Here is a 12,744-nt window from a genome sequence, read left to right on the forward strand (position 1 = left end):
TTAAATAAGAGGATGCCCCATTAGGCCCTGGAAAAAAAAAAAAAAAAAAAAAAAAAAAAAAATTTGCTGCCAAAGCAGATGGTAAAGGACTAAGGATTAAAGAGTGACAGGTTGTTACTATATTATAGAGACCCATAAAGAGCTAGTGAAATCACCCAACAATATATTCAAACAAACGAAATGATTTAATTTAAATTAAACTAAAATCAACAAGGGAAATTTTCTCATAACAGTAAATAAGTAGATGGCCCATTAAGCCATTGAAGAAAAGCATAACAAAAAAAAAAAAAAAAAAAAAATTGCTGCCAAAGCATATGGTAAAGGACTAAGGATTAAAGAGTGACAGGTTATTACTATATTATAGAGACGCGGAAGAGTGATAGATTGCAAGCCACATCAGAGAAAGAACCATAAGACTGAATTAAACTAATGCTAGGAGGGAGCAAGAGTCATCCAAGACCATATGAAAAATTCAGGTTGGTAGAACCAATGGTAAAATCACAAGATGGCTGGGAGAGGCACTCCTAAGTTTTTTATTAAACTCTTTAACCCCTTTAAAGTTAAATATTTAATAATAATTTAATTTTAATTATAATTTTGATTTAATAATAATATTTATAATAATTTAAAATAATTAAGGAGATGATAATTTTCTAACTTAAAATCTTTGTCACCCCTCTTTTCAAGTTTTGATTCCGCCATTCTGATTTCGCCATTGGGTGGAAAGGATGTCATTGGAAGCGTGGAGCATATGGGATATGAGGTGGTGGAGATCAACTCACACTGTGGTCAAGAGAGGAGCATGCAGGGGGCCTCTTTCATGTAGACGGAGGAAGAGGTCCAGAAGGCTTCAAGGTAATCCAGGAGATTCATTGAAAACAGTGATTATTTTTAAAAATAGTAAAACAACGAGAAAACATATATTTTATTTTCAAAAACATTAAAGTCATAAAAATATAAGAAAATATTTTTGTTTTTTTGTTAAAAAAAACAAATAAAAAGAAAGATCCCAAATGGTCCCTTACTATCTTATGACTAATGATTTTGATTAAAAGAATATAAAAGGATTCACCAAAATTCTTTCAATTAAGAAGTATGAGATAACTAACCTTCGTCTATGTCAAAATAACCATGCTTTTACAATGGGAATGTTGGAAAAAAATAAGTGTGATCACACTATCTTAACGCAAACCCAAAATCATAAGAAAAAAAAACAAATAAATAATAAAAATAAAAATTGCAAACCCAAAATCTTATGCATTTTGGATAAATACATGCTTTAGCTATTTCTATGAGAAACTTGATAGTCTTGGAAAGCATATTTCTGATAATAAACTTCTTCCTTAAATTTGCAGACCGTTTCCTTCGTTATCAATTTCAAAAACACTATAGGGTACTACATGCAGCTATATCTTCAATAAAGCTCCCATTCAAAAGTACTGCTTTCACATCCATCTAAAATAGCTTAGTCATAATACGCTACAAAGGATAAATCCCCAGCAAACTATTTAGTAAAATATTTTTCTCTCTTTCATCAAATGCACATTTCAAAAGATATGTTAGGCTCTAAAATTGGATTAAATAAATCCCTCCTTAAATAACCACAACTCCTCAATTTAAGATATCTCCTAAAAACTAATTACAATCAAATATATCTTGAAAAAAAAAACGGCACATATTTGTTTTCTATGACTGCGTTATGTATGAAGGCAAATAACTTGTATTTCTATGAGAATTATGAAAAAAAAAAATACAAGCCTTTTAGTTATTTAATGTAGTTTATCTCTACCAAAATCAAGAATAAGGGCATGAGAAACACACTCAAGCTCTCATACAATACAACTTGGACTTCTCTACAAACCAAAGCTCAGAAGTAATCACTAAAACACTCACGTAACGAGTAAATATCTTTGAAGATATCTTCAAAAGATATAGTGTGCCTGATTCTTAAAGAGTTACATATGTTAAAACAAAATTAATAGAACATGCTCAATATTTTTAACTAATTATTGCTGCTACAATAAAACTTCATAGGATAATATGAAGCATAGCCTAACAAATGATGTCATTAATTATTAATTATAGGTTTGCGTACGAGATCATGCCAAATATGTGAATCCCAGAGGGTATTGGTGCAACATTATCAAGTGGGCAACTATGAAGAAGATTAGGTCAATGAGGTTGGGCGTCAAAAATGTGTTTCATTGGGGCTCTTTAGAATTTGTGAAAGGGATGGAGAGCACAACAAACATGCAATTTTCAAAGGCAGCAGTGTCCTTAAAAAGTTTAAAATAGGTGGGGGTCCGTTGTTATCAGAATTACTCTCTAAGATAACCAGAAAATCAATGTCATCAACAAGTGTCTAAAGTAGTTAGTGCATTGGGATTAATAAAACAAGTCTCTAATGATGGGAAGCTAATCACGATGAATTGAAGGTACAAAGCTAGATTAATACTAATCTTTTCTAGGGTAGCTAGGGTTTTTTGGCTGAGGGTGGACAAGGAAGAGATTGAAGGTTTTATTCTTATGCTTAAAGACGAGGATTATTCCTACTATAATGAATCATCATACAGACAAAGTCTTCATAACTAACTAATTTGATGGGGACTAAATATCCAATGATCACTGACACAAGTTACAATTACCCAACTAATATGGAAATCGTAAAGCATTTGGATTTGGCTCAAGTCGAAGCTTTTTCCCAACTAATGCATGTGTAAATATGAATTTCACTGACTACTACCATCAATAATCAATCTATAACTTCTATCATTGCAAATGAAATATACTTGAAAAATATTATTCTTTTCCAATCCTCAAAATTAGATTTCCTCACAGAAAACATGCATAACAATCAAAGTAGAGAATGTAATTTCATTATCATGAATAGGATTTGCATCTAAAAATTCCTTAAGATCATCAGTTTTATGGGTTTTATTCTCACTTCTGTATGCCTCTCAATTAATATTCTAAGGCTTACGAATTCCCAAGTTACATAACATGCATAATATCTTGATCTAAGACCTAAGATGAATCTATTGGCTATCTTCCATTTGGAAGAGTACAAGTGGCTAAGGTTAGAAAGTCTTTTAAAGCATTTAAATATTCAATCACTTGAATATTATTTTGTTTTAAAGAGAGGCATTGAGTATTGGCAATGCAAGTATTTCTCATGGCACCTAGGCCAATATTTTGATCTCAATAGTTATTTCATCTCTACCTAGGTCAATGTTGTTCTACCATTCCTTTATTTTTTAGCTAACAAATTGCTGTACATTAACATGGCCTATATGTTTTAATTTGGCAAAAATAATCTTTTAGTAATATTCATCTTATGCTAATCAAAGTAGTCATCCACCTAGGTAAGCTAATTTTAAGAAATTGTTTGGATCATACTTACCATCACAAATAGAGGATTCAATCTTTCAATATAAAGCATGGATTATCCTGGGTATTAAGATCATATCTACAATTGATTCTTTGAAGAGGCATTTTTCCATAGAATATATCTTCCCCAGAGTGATTATGCTAGTTACATGACAAGCGCAATAAATGGAGATTCTGGCATGTTCTCTTAAAGGTCCTTGATGAGGTTTTCCAAAATAATTTTCAAATGATTAATTGAATTATGGAGGTTTCAAAATTATATTCATTTGTGGCTCTATACTCCTCAAGTAGATCTACTGACACTAATCTTAAAGGCATGATGAAAAATTAAATAGCATAATGGTGTTTTTAAGAAAAAAATAGAAAATAAATATACGAAAAAAAATATATTTATTGACATGAAAATAGCTTGGCTAAAAGATATTCAAAAGCATTGTGGGGCACAATGGACTAATAAATTTTTCAGTTATCCTTAGACGGTTTAGGAATTAGTGACAAAGCCTTTATGGTCCTAAACTCTCACAATCAAAGATATATTTCTCCCTTTATGCGGTTGTCAACTTTTTTTTATATTTTTATTTTTTAGCAAATAAGATGCATATGCAAAATAGTCTTTCAACACTTGCCAAGAATTGGAATTCAAAGAAAAGCATAAAAAAAATGCTAATTTCATTTTTTTTTTTCTACAACACATGCAAAGGTTGGACTAATATTTATTTATGTGGAATATACCATCACATTAAATTATCCACATATAAAAATAGGTATGTGATATGTCAGCGCCTCCCATTCAGAGGGACTCATTTTTTTTTTTCTACAACACATGCAAAGGTTGGGCTAATATTTATTTATGTGGAATATGCCATCACATTAAATTATCCACATGTAAAAATAGGTATGTGATATGTCAGCGCCACCCATTCAGAGGGATGAGAGAACTGACGAGAGCGGGAGAGGCGAGCTAGTCCAAATTGGATAGGTATGGACCGACTATACCCAACAAGCCGAATTGAAGGCCGTACATAGCCGACCGACCCAACATAGAGGGGTGGGATGCCTACGAGAGGTTGAGCACGATTTCAACGCCCGGGTGGGGTCCACAAAGCACTAATCGTGTATAAGAGGAGAGGAATCCAGGAGAATTTTGGGGGGAAAGTTTGAAAGGGGATGTTGAACAATATTTATTAGAGTTAATTGTCTAGAGTTTGTTGACTACAATTTTTTTTTTGTTTGGGTGTTCCTAGTATGCAGAGAGATGATCTACCTCTCAAACAGTAAATCAGTGTTGTATATAGTATGCTTTCACTAGATTAGTAAAATCAGCCGTCATTTGAGTTCCCTCATCTATCTATTACAATTTATTCATTGTTTGTTCATCATTTTTTGTTACGGTTCGTATCAAATTGGTATCAGAGCGAGATATTCGAAGAATGACAGTAAAAAAGTGGATGCGTTGAAAGGTGAAGCAAGGCAAATCAGATTGGAAATGAATGAAAAGTTCGCTGCCATGGAGGGCAGGTTTTCTTCCATAGAGAGCCTAATGGAGGATCTATTCAAAAGCATGAAGGAAATGATGAAGAGGCTCCAGGAGATGCAATCCAAAACCTCGATGACGATTCAAACCTAACCAAGGGTTAATCAGAGAATCCTTGGATAAATCGAAATGTAAGGAGATCGAATGAGAGGGTGACAATGAGGAAAGCATCTATCACCAAGAGCTTACTCATAGGACTCCGAGAGGAGGGTGAAAACTTATGAAAAGAGAGGGATCGTCTGAAAATTGGAGCGTTGCAAGGGGCATGAAGTGGCACGACGAAGGAAGGGGAGTATGACTGACTGAAGGAGGGAGTTTAACCCTAGAAATAAGGGAGAAAAAGTCAGAGAGTAAGTTGGGGTGGCGATGTAAGGGTAAAGAAATTGAAGATGCCAATCTTCGAGAGGGAAGATGCACATGGATCGATGTATTGAATGGAATGATACTTTGCAATAAATGATTTAATTGAGGAAGAGAAGCTCATGGCTGCAGAATTATGATTGGAGGGAAAGACATTAGCATGATTTAAGTGGATGGAGGTGAGGTACCCAGTACATTCATGGGAGAAGCTTAAGGATTGTTTGTTGGAAGGTTTTTGAGCCATCCAAGAAGGAAACCAACACTAGCATTTCTATGCTCTCATATAGGAGGGGACGGTCACAAGTTTGAGCTCTTGTCAGCGCGGCTGAGAGGAAGTTCTACAGCGGGGGGGGGGGGGGATTTCTTGAAGGGCCTGAAGCCCGATATCCGAGAAGCCCTCCATCCATTGAGACTACGGGGATTGAGGAAGATAATAGAGCCCGCTCAGAAGATGGAAGACAAGAAACATATGAAAAAACTAGCAAATGCAGCACCGCGAGGGGATTCTACAAGACTACCTCGAAGGCCATGACAACGAGAACCCAAATAATGTCATTTCAAAAAGAGACGCTAAAGGAAAAGAATACGGTGACCCGTTTCGAGGGAAACTTCAAGCACCATTTCAAAAAGAGACGCTAAAGGAGAAGAATACAGTGACCCGTTTCGAGGGAAACTTCAAGCATCTCACTGATGCAAAAGTCGGGAATAAAAAAACGAAAAGATTATGTTTCCTATGTGACGAAGAGTATGCCCCGAGTTGTTATTGCAAGGAGCTTGCGCTACAGCTCCTTGTAGTTCATGAGGAGGGGACATATAGTAGGGAGTCAGAGAATGACACGGTGGAGGAAAAGAAGCATTTGCACTTACATGTGGCAGATGTGTGTCCCTCAATTTAGTGGTGGAATTTACTCTGAATGACACTATGAAGGTGAGGGGACACATCGGGGAGCAGCCAATTATAATGTTGGTGGATAGTGGAGCCATACAATTTCATCTCAAATAAGGTAATGGATCAACTAGGGTTGGAGCCGGTAGATACAAGAAGCTTTGCGGTCATAATGGGAACAAGAAATATGGAGAAAAGCCAAAGTATTTGCAAAGAAATAACTTTGACACTACAGTGCCTACGGGTGGTAGTGATCTTTTTTCCCGTGGAATTGAGCAACACTGATGTGATTTTGAAGATGAAGAGGTTGCAGGCACTTGGGGAGACAAAGGTGGTTTGAAAATCCCTAAAGATGAAGTTCAAGGTGGAGAGTAAGAAGGTGGTGCTGAGGGGAGATGCTAGCTTATGTAGAAAATTGGTCTTGCTCAAAAACATAGTCAAGACGATACGAGGAGCAAGGTTAGGCTATTTGGAGTTGCAACGCATAGAGGAGATTAGATATCTTGAGTCTGAAAGTTTCTCAAGAGAGTTCAGCAACTCCTACAACAGTTTCTCCACATATTTTAGCAGTCGAGCAGATTACCGTCATCTAGGGAGCACGAGCATGCCATTAACCTAAAAGAGGGTGTTCATCTTATTAGTGTTAGACCGTTTTGATGTCCTCAAATTTAGAGGACGAGATAAAAATTTTGATCAGAGAGATGCTCAAATAAGGAATTATCAGACTCAATGTAAGCACCTTTCTAGTCGAGTCCTGTTAGTGAAAAAAAAAGATGTTAACTAGCGATTTTACGTGGAATACTAGGATTTGAACAAAGATACTGTTAGATAATTTTCCTATCCTCGTGATTGATGAGTTGTTAAATGAGTTTTATGGAGCAGTCATCTTCTTGAAAATCGATCTTAAATTGGGATGCCACCAGATCAGGATGAATCCAACGGAGGTGCACAAGACCACGTTTATAACACTTCAGGGACATTACGGACATTATGAGTTCTTGGTAATGTCGTTTAACCTCACCAACGCCCCGCCCACATTTTAGTCCCTCATGAATTGGGTTTTTTAATTTTGCCTCAGAAATTTGTCTTGTTCTTCTTTGATGACATTTTGATTTACAGTTGTACAAAGACAGAGTATGTGGGCCACCTAAGAACAATCCTGAAAATGATGAGAGAGCAACAATTGTACGCCAATGTGAAGAAATGTTCTTTTACAGCTACAGGTGCAATACCTAGGGCACATGGTGACCAGGGCAGGAGTAATAATGGACCCATCCAAGATCTAGGATATGATGGACCGACCTTTACCCAAGATTTGAAGGAGCTGAGGGAATTCCTAGGTCTCACTGTATACTACCGAAAATTCATGAAGGGGTACAACAAGATAGCATGACTACTGACGGAAAAGTTGAAAAAAGATAATTTCAAGTGGGGGAAGAAGCGACAGATCTTTAAACATCTGAAGGGAACAATGAACACCTTACTTGTATTGACACTTCCTGATTTATAATAAACCAATTGTCGTAGAAACATGTGTCAGGGTACAGATTAGGAGCGTACTCATACAGGATCAACGACCGATCGCCTACTTCAACCAAGTTCTCACAACTAGGGTGAGGCTCAACTCAATGCACGAGTGAGAGTTGATGGCTATTATCTTGGCTATTTAGAAGTGGCGACCCTACATGTTGGAAAGACATTTTCGCATCAAGACAGATCAGAAGAGCCTGAAGTATTTTTGGGAGCAGAAGATGATGACTGAGAGCATTAAAGATGACAATCCAAGTTACTGAGATATGATTTTGAGATTTAGTATCGGCTATGATTGAAGAATAAAGCCGCAAATACCTTATCGAGAAAGGTGGAGGAGCCCCTACTAATTATGGTCTTAGTCACTACAATGTTCATAAGGGAAGAGATCTGTTTGCATGGAGTGCCAGAATCTATTGTATCAGACAAAGATAATGTGTTCATCAGCCAATTCTAGAAAAGAGTTGTTCAGGTTATAAGGAACAGTCCTTAAGAGAAGCACAACCTATCATCCCCAGCCAATGGTCAGACAAAGGGGTCAACAGGAGAGTAGAGAAATATCTATGATATTTTGTATTGAATACGCCAAAGCTTTGGACCAGTTAGATTACGCGGGCCGAATATTATTATAATACTTCATACCATACTACAGCACATACCACACCTTTCAAGATTTTGTACACATAATCCACCTCACCTGATACATTATGGGCACAACACTACACCGCTATCCAATGTCGACCAGTACTTAAAGGAGAGGGGTAGAATATTGGCATAACTCAATAAACATCTACTAAACGCTCACCAGATCGTAAAAAAGAAGTGGAGATACATAAGAAACAGATACAGTTCCAACTCAGGGACATGTTTTACTTGAAACAAAGACCCATGATGCAAAAGAAATTAACCAAGCGGAGGAGCTAGAAACTATATACGATGTTTCAGACTCTTTGAGATTACAACACAAGTTGGGGCAATGGCATACCGTTTAATGTTAACACCATCATCAGCACTACATCCAGTCTTTCATGTTTCGTAGCTGAGACGGGCTATCAAAGATCATACATCATCATCTTCACTACCTCGGACACTAACAGAGGACATGGAGGTGATTATGAAACCTTTAGCACTCAAAGGAGCACGCCATGGAGTGGTAGAAGAAAAGGAGGTAAGGATTAAGTGGAAAGATCTGCCAGATTATGAAGTAACATGGTAGTCTTACGAGTGCATCCATAAGTAATTTTCATCCTTTCAACTTGAGGACAATGTGCTTTTTTATGAGGGGAGAGATGATACACATGTGCCTCCTATTCAGAGGGAAGGGGGAAACGATGGAAGAGGCGAGCTGATCCAAATTGGACCGGTTTGGATCAGCCATACCCAGCTAGTCCAGCTGGCCCAGTATAGAGGGATGGGTACCTAGGAGAGGTTGAGCATGATTTCAGCGCACAGGTAAGGTCCATACAGCCGCCATGTACAAGAAGGGAATCAAGAAAGGTTTTTGGGAGAAAGATTGGAAGGGGATCTTGGAAAGTATTTATGAGGGTTACTTGTCTAGGGTTTGTTTGAGGTTTTTTTGGCTGCAGTTTTTCTTTTATCTTGGTGATCCTAGCGGTATCTAAATTTGTGGATAGACGATCTACATATTAAACAGTAAATCAACGTTGTATCATATTTGCTTTCATTAATATTAACAAAATCAACCCTCATTTGAGTTCTCCCATCTTTCTATTGAAATTTATTCATTGTTTATCCATTATTGTTTGCTTTGATTTGTATCAGTATGGTGGGTCTATGGTCAGGATTGGCTTGGCTTGCTAGTGGCGTTTACTACTTGAAGGACAAATAAATTAAGCTTATCTATCACTGAATAACATGTCAATTCTATACTTTAAAATATCATTCTCTCAAACAATTACGGTAGAATTAAGGCAATGAAAAATTACAAACTTCACTCCAATAAGAAAAAAAAATCACCACATAACTCGAATAGTGCCTCAAAAAATTTATCTTAATGAGAAATCAAATTTCAACCATTGACTTATTATATCACTTAACACCTTGAAGCTACTTAGTCTTGACCTCCTTGAAACATATCTTTGATACTAAGAAGATGTGGGATCAAGAAGATCTTTATGGTGAAGATTACCCTAAACTACAAGTAAATGTTCACTTCTTTGGATGGTGGTAAAGGGATTGTCTCGGAAGGGAAAAAGGTGTAGATTTTATGAGCATAATTGGAGCTAGAACTTCTTTATTATGTTACATTCATTTTCTTTGGAAGGTAGAAATGGGGAATTTCAAATAATATGTTTGGGAAACTACAGAATTACTGGACATATTTTTAAAGTATTTAGGCGAGTGATCATAGAGTTATGAATTTCTTCAGTTGATTGTTATAGTGAACAAACAATAATTATTTTTTTATATATATAGAAACTTTGGCTTGAGTTTTTTTAAAATAAAGGGTGTTTCAAGGCCTTGAGAAGTTGTGAGGGTTTATAAGGGATATAGAGGGAGGAGGCACGTATATTGTAAGTGACACAGGTTTTTTGAGTATATGATATAGGAGTTGGTCAAGATTAATTTGAAGGAGGTGATTGTTTAAGTGGAGATATGAGATGAAATAAATTATAAGTCTTCTTCGAACCATTACATTAGATGTATTTGCAATGGTGGTCAGTTTCAGCCTATATCTAAGATTCAAGGTTGATGTTCTTATTTGTGATGCTAAAAGTCATCTATGCTAAGCCTTTAACCGATTCATGTAGCCGACCCCACCTGGTGGGATAAAACCTTGTTGTTGTTGTTGTTGCATTATTATATTTAAACTAATATTCTACTCTATCATTTAATTTATTATAAATAAATAAAGAGTAATATAAAAGTTGACTTTTAAGCCCTCAACCCTATCACTTATGCAAACATGAATTCCAAAATAAGGAACACACTTTCATTCGCTATCTACCAAACAAACATTTGGACTCAATTTTATAATACCATAATGCCAATTCTATAAGTGAATCCCAATCGATAAACCACAATATTTACCAACAAAAAAAAAAAAAAAAAAAAAAAAAAAACTAACCAACCCTAAAATAACGCCAAAATACCGTTTATTGTTATGCAAGACAATAAAATTAGAGTCTAACCAACTGTTATGAATAAATTAAATGGAGAACAATTCATTTTCTATAGAATGCAACTAGAAAGCAGGAATTGGTTCCAGCGAATGAAGGATGCCCAGCTCAGCTAGTTAAAAAGAGAAAAAAATTCAATAGCACTTCAAACAAGCTAGTTACATGCATCATCCAAACTAACAAGCGCGGATAATGAGAGAACAATCTAAGCTCACCAAAAATTCAGCAGCATCTGGATGGGATCAGTCAGCTCAGCATGCGGTCGCTGTGGCCACAGAACATTGACGCCAGATTCAAAAGAAGGACTGAAAATTTTCGGACCATTCTAGAGCGGACGGGCATCCGGTAGATTATGGCGCGAAAGCGTCGGAGACGGGAAACGGCGGCGAGGGAGGATTAGTAGGGAAGAAGATGAATTCGGAGGCAAGCTTGGTTAGGGTTTGCTCGTCCCTTGGAGGAAAAGCGGCGAGGAGGGAGGGGAAGAACGTGGTAGGTTTCCGGCTGGGGAGTGAGTTTCGGCCATCATCTTTTTCACGGCGGGGTAAAAGGAAAATTACCATTTATATCTTCAAATGTAAAAAGGGATAAAATATATTTTTTATGCTTGAAATTATGACACCAAACTATTACAAATATAAATATCAACTCATAAAGGTTAGAAATATAAATACATAAATATTATGGTACATAAATTAATTTTTATTTCTCTTATTTATATAAATAATGTTAAACTTAACAGATATATCAATAAAAAAATTTATTCTCTTATATTAACATTTTTTGATGGTGCATCAATAACTATCAAAGATCAAAACTTGACATTATTATTATATTATATAAGAATTTAATTTGGCATTAACTTCTATTATTTTTGTACTACTACAACAAAAAAAATGTTTTGTAAATCTTTAATAAATATTATAAGCCTATTGTTTTAAATACGAACATGAACAGTTTAAATCATATTTTGATATGACCTTTGTGAATGACACGATGAGGTAATGGAGGCGGGGACACAAAGCGGTAATGGAGGCAGACACAATGGATGTGGCCATTTTAGTTAGCATCATGACAACATGTCTAATTCTTGGATGCATAATGTGATCCATCTTTCTAGAGAGTTCCATCAATTGTGGCATGGTTATAAATATTTTCATCAAATACAATGAGCTTTCACTATCATCATCACAAGAAGGAATAAAATGAGGATGGTGATAATGAGAATTGGTTATTGTCTATTTTATGCTCATCTACTAAGATTTCAAACAACTTCAACTTATTAGAGAACCAACAGATGTGTATGATTGGGAAAGTTATAAGGGGGTCATGAGATGGAAGATTTAGAGTTATGATCAATTCACATAAGAGGTGAAAGATGTATATGTTCAATTAAGAGAAAGTAATGAAGATGTTAAGTGCTCAAGTCAAATTACTTTTGTAGGAAGAGAATGCCGACTATTTGAAAAACATCGAAGTAAAAGTGAAGGGTATTAATGGGCTCATTTGTTTGAAGTAAAAGGGGATTATTGCCTTCCAAATGCAAAGGTTTTGAATATTTAAGTGTTCGGTTTGAGGAAAAAGGGTTGTACTCTAAAATTTTCAAATTTTGTTGAATTTGAAATACATTACGAAAAGAGTCTAATATAATTGCACCTAACATTGTTCACTAGTTAACGACCACCGACATTCACCTGACACCCACCATTGCCAACATTACTTTACACTAATTTTATTTTTTTTTTCAAGCTAAACATGAAAATGTTAAAATATGCATTTATTTTTCTTTGGGCCAATTAACTCCAAAAATGGTCCAAATATAACAATATACATTTACATCATATTCTTTTTATATTGCATTTCTTTTTCAACAAACCAAATAATCACTAAGAGAAAATGAAGTGACATTA

General features: G+C 35.7%; 1 long non-coding RNA gene across 1 annotated transcript in view; it reads right to left on the minus strand.

The window, feature by feature from the left end:
- Positions 1-11,404, minus strand: part of LOC110027877 — a 25,307-nt gene extending 13,903 nt beyond the window's left edge. Inside the window, exon 1 of the long non-coding RNA XR_002294385.1 lies at positions 11,053-11,404. This is a non-coding gene — a long non-coding RNA (uncharacterized LOC110027877). The remainder of the gene's footprint in view (positions 1-11,052) is intronic.
- Positions 11,405-12,744: the final 1,340 nt, after the last annotated feature.

Source organism: Phalaenopsis equestris, unplaced genomic scaffold (genome assembly GCF_001263595.1).
Source record: "Phalaenopsis equestris unplaced genomic scaffold, ASM126359v1 Scaffold000460, whole genome shotgun sequence".
NCBI lineage: Eukaryota > Viridiplantae > Streptophyta > Magnoliopsida > Asparagales > Orchidaceae > Phalaenopsis > Phalaenopsis equestris.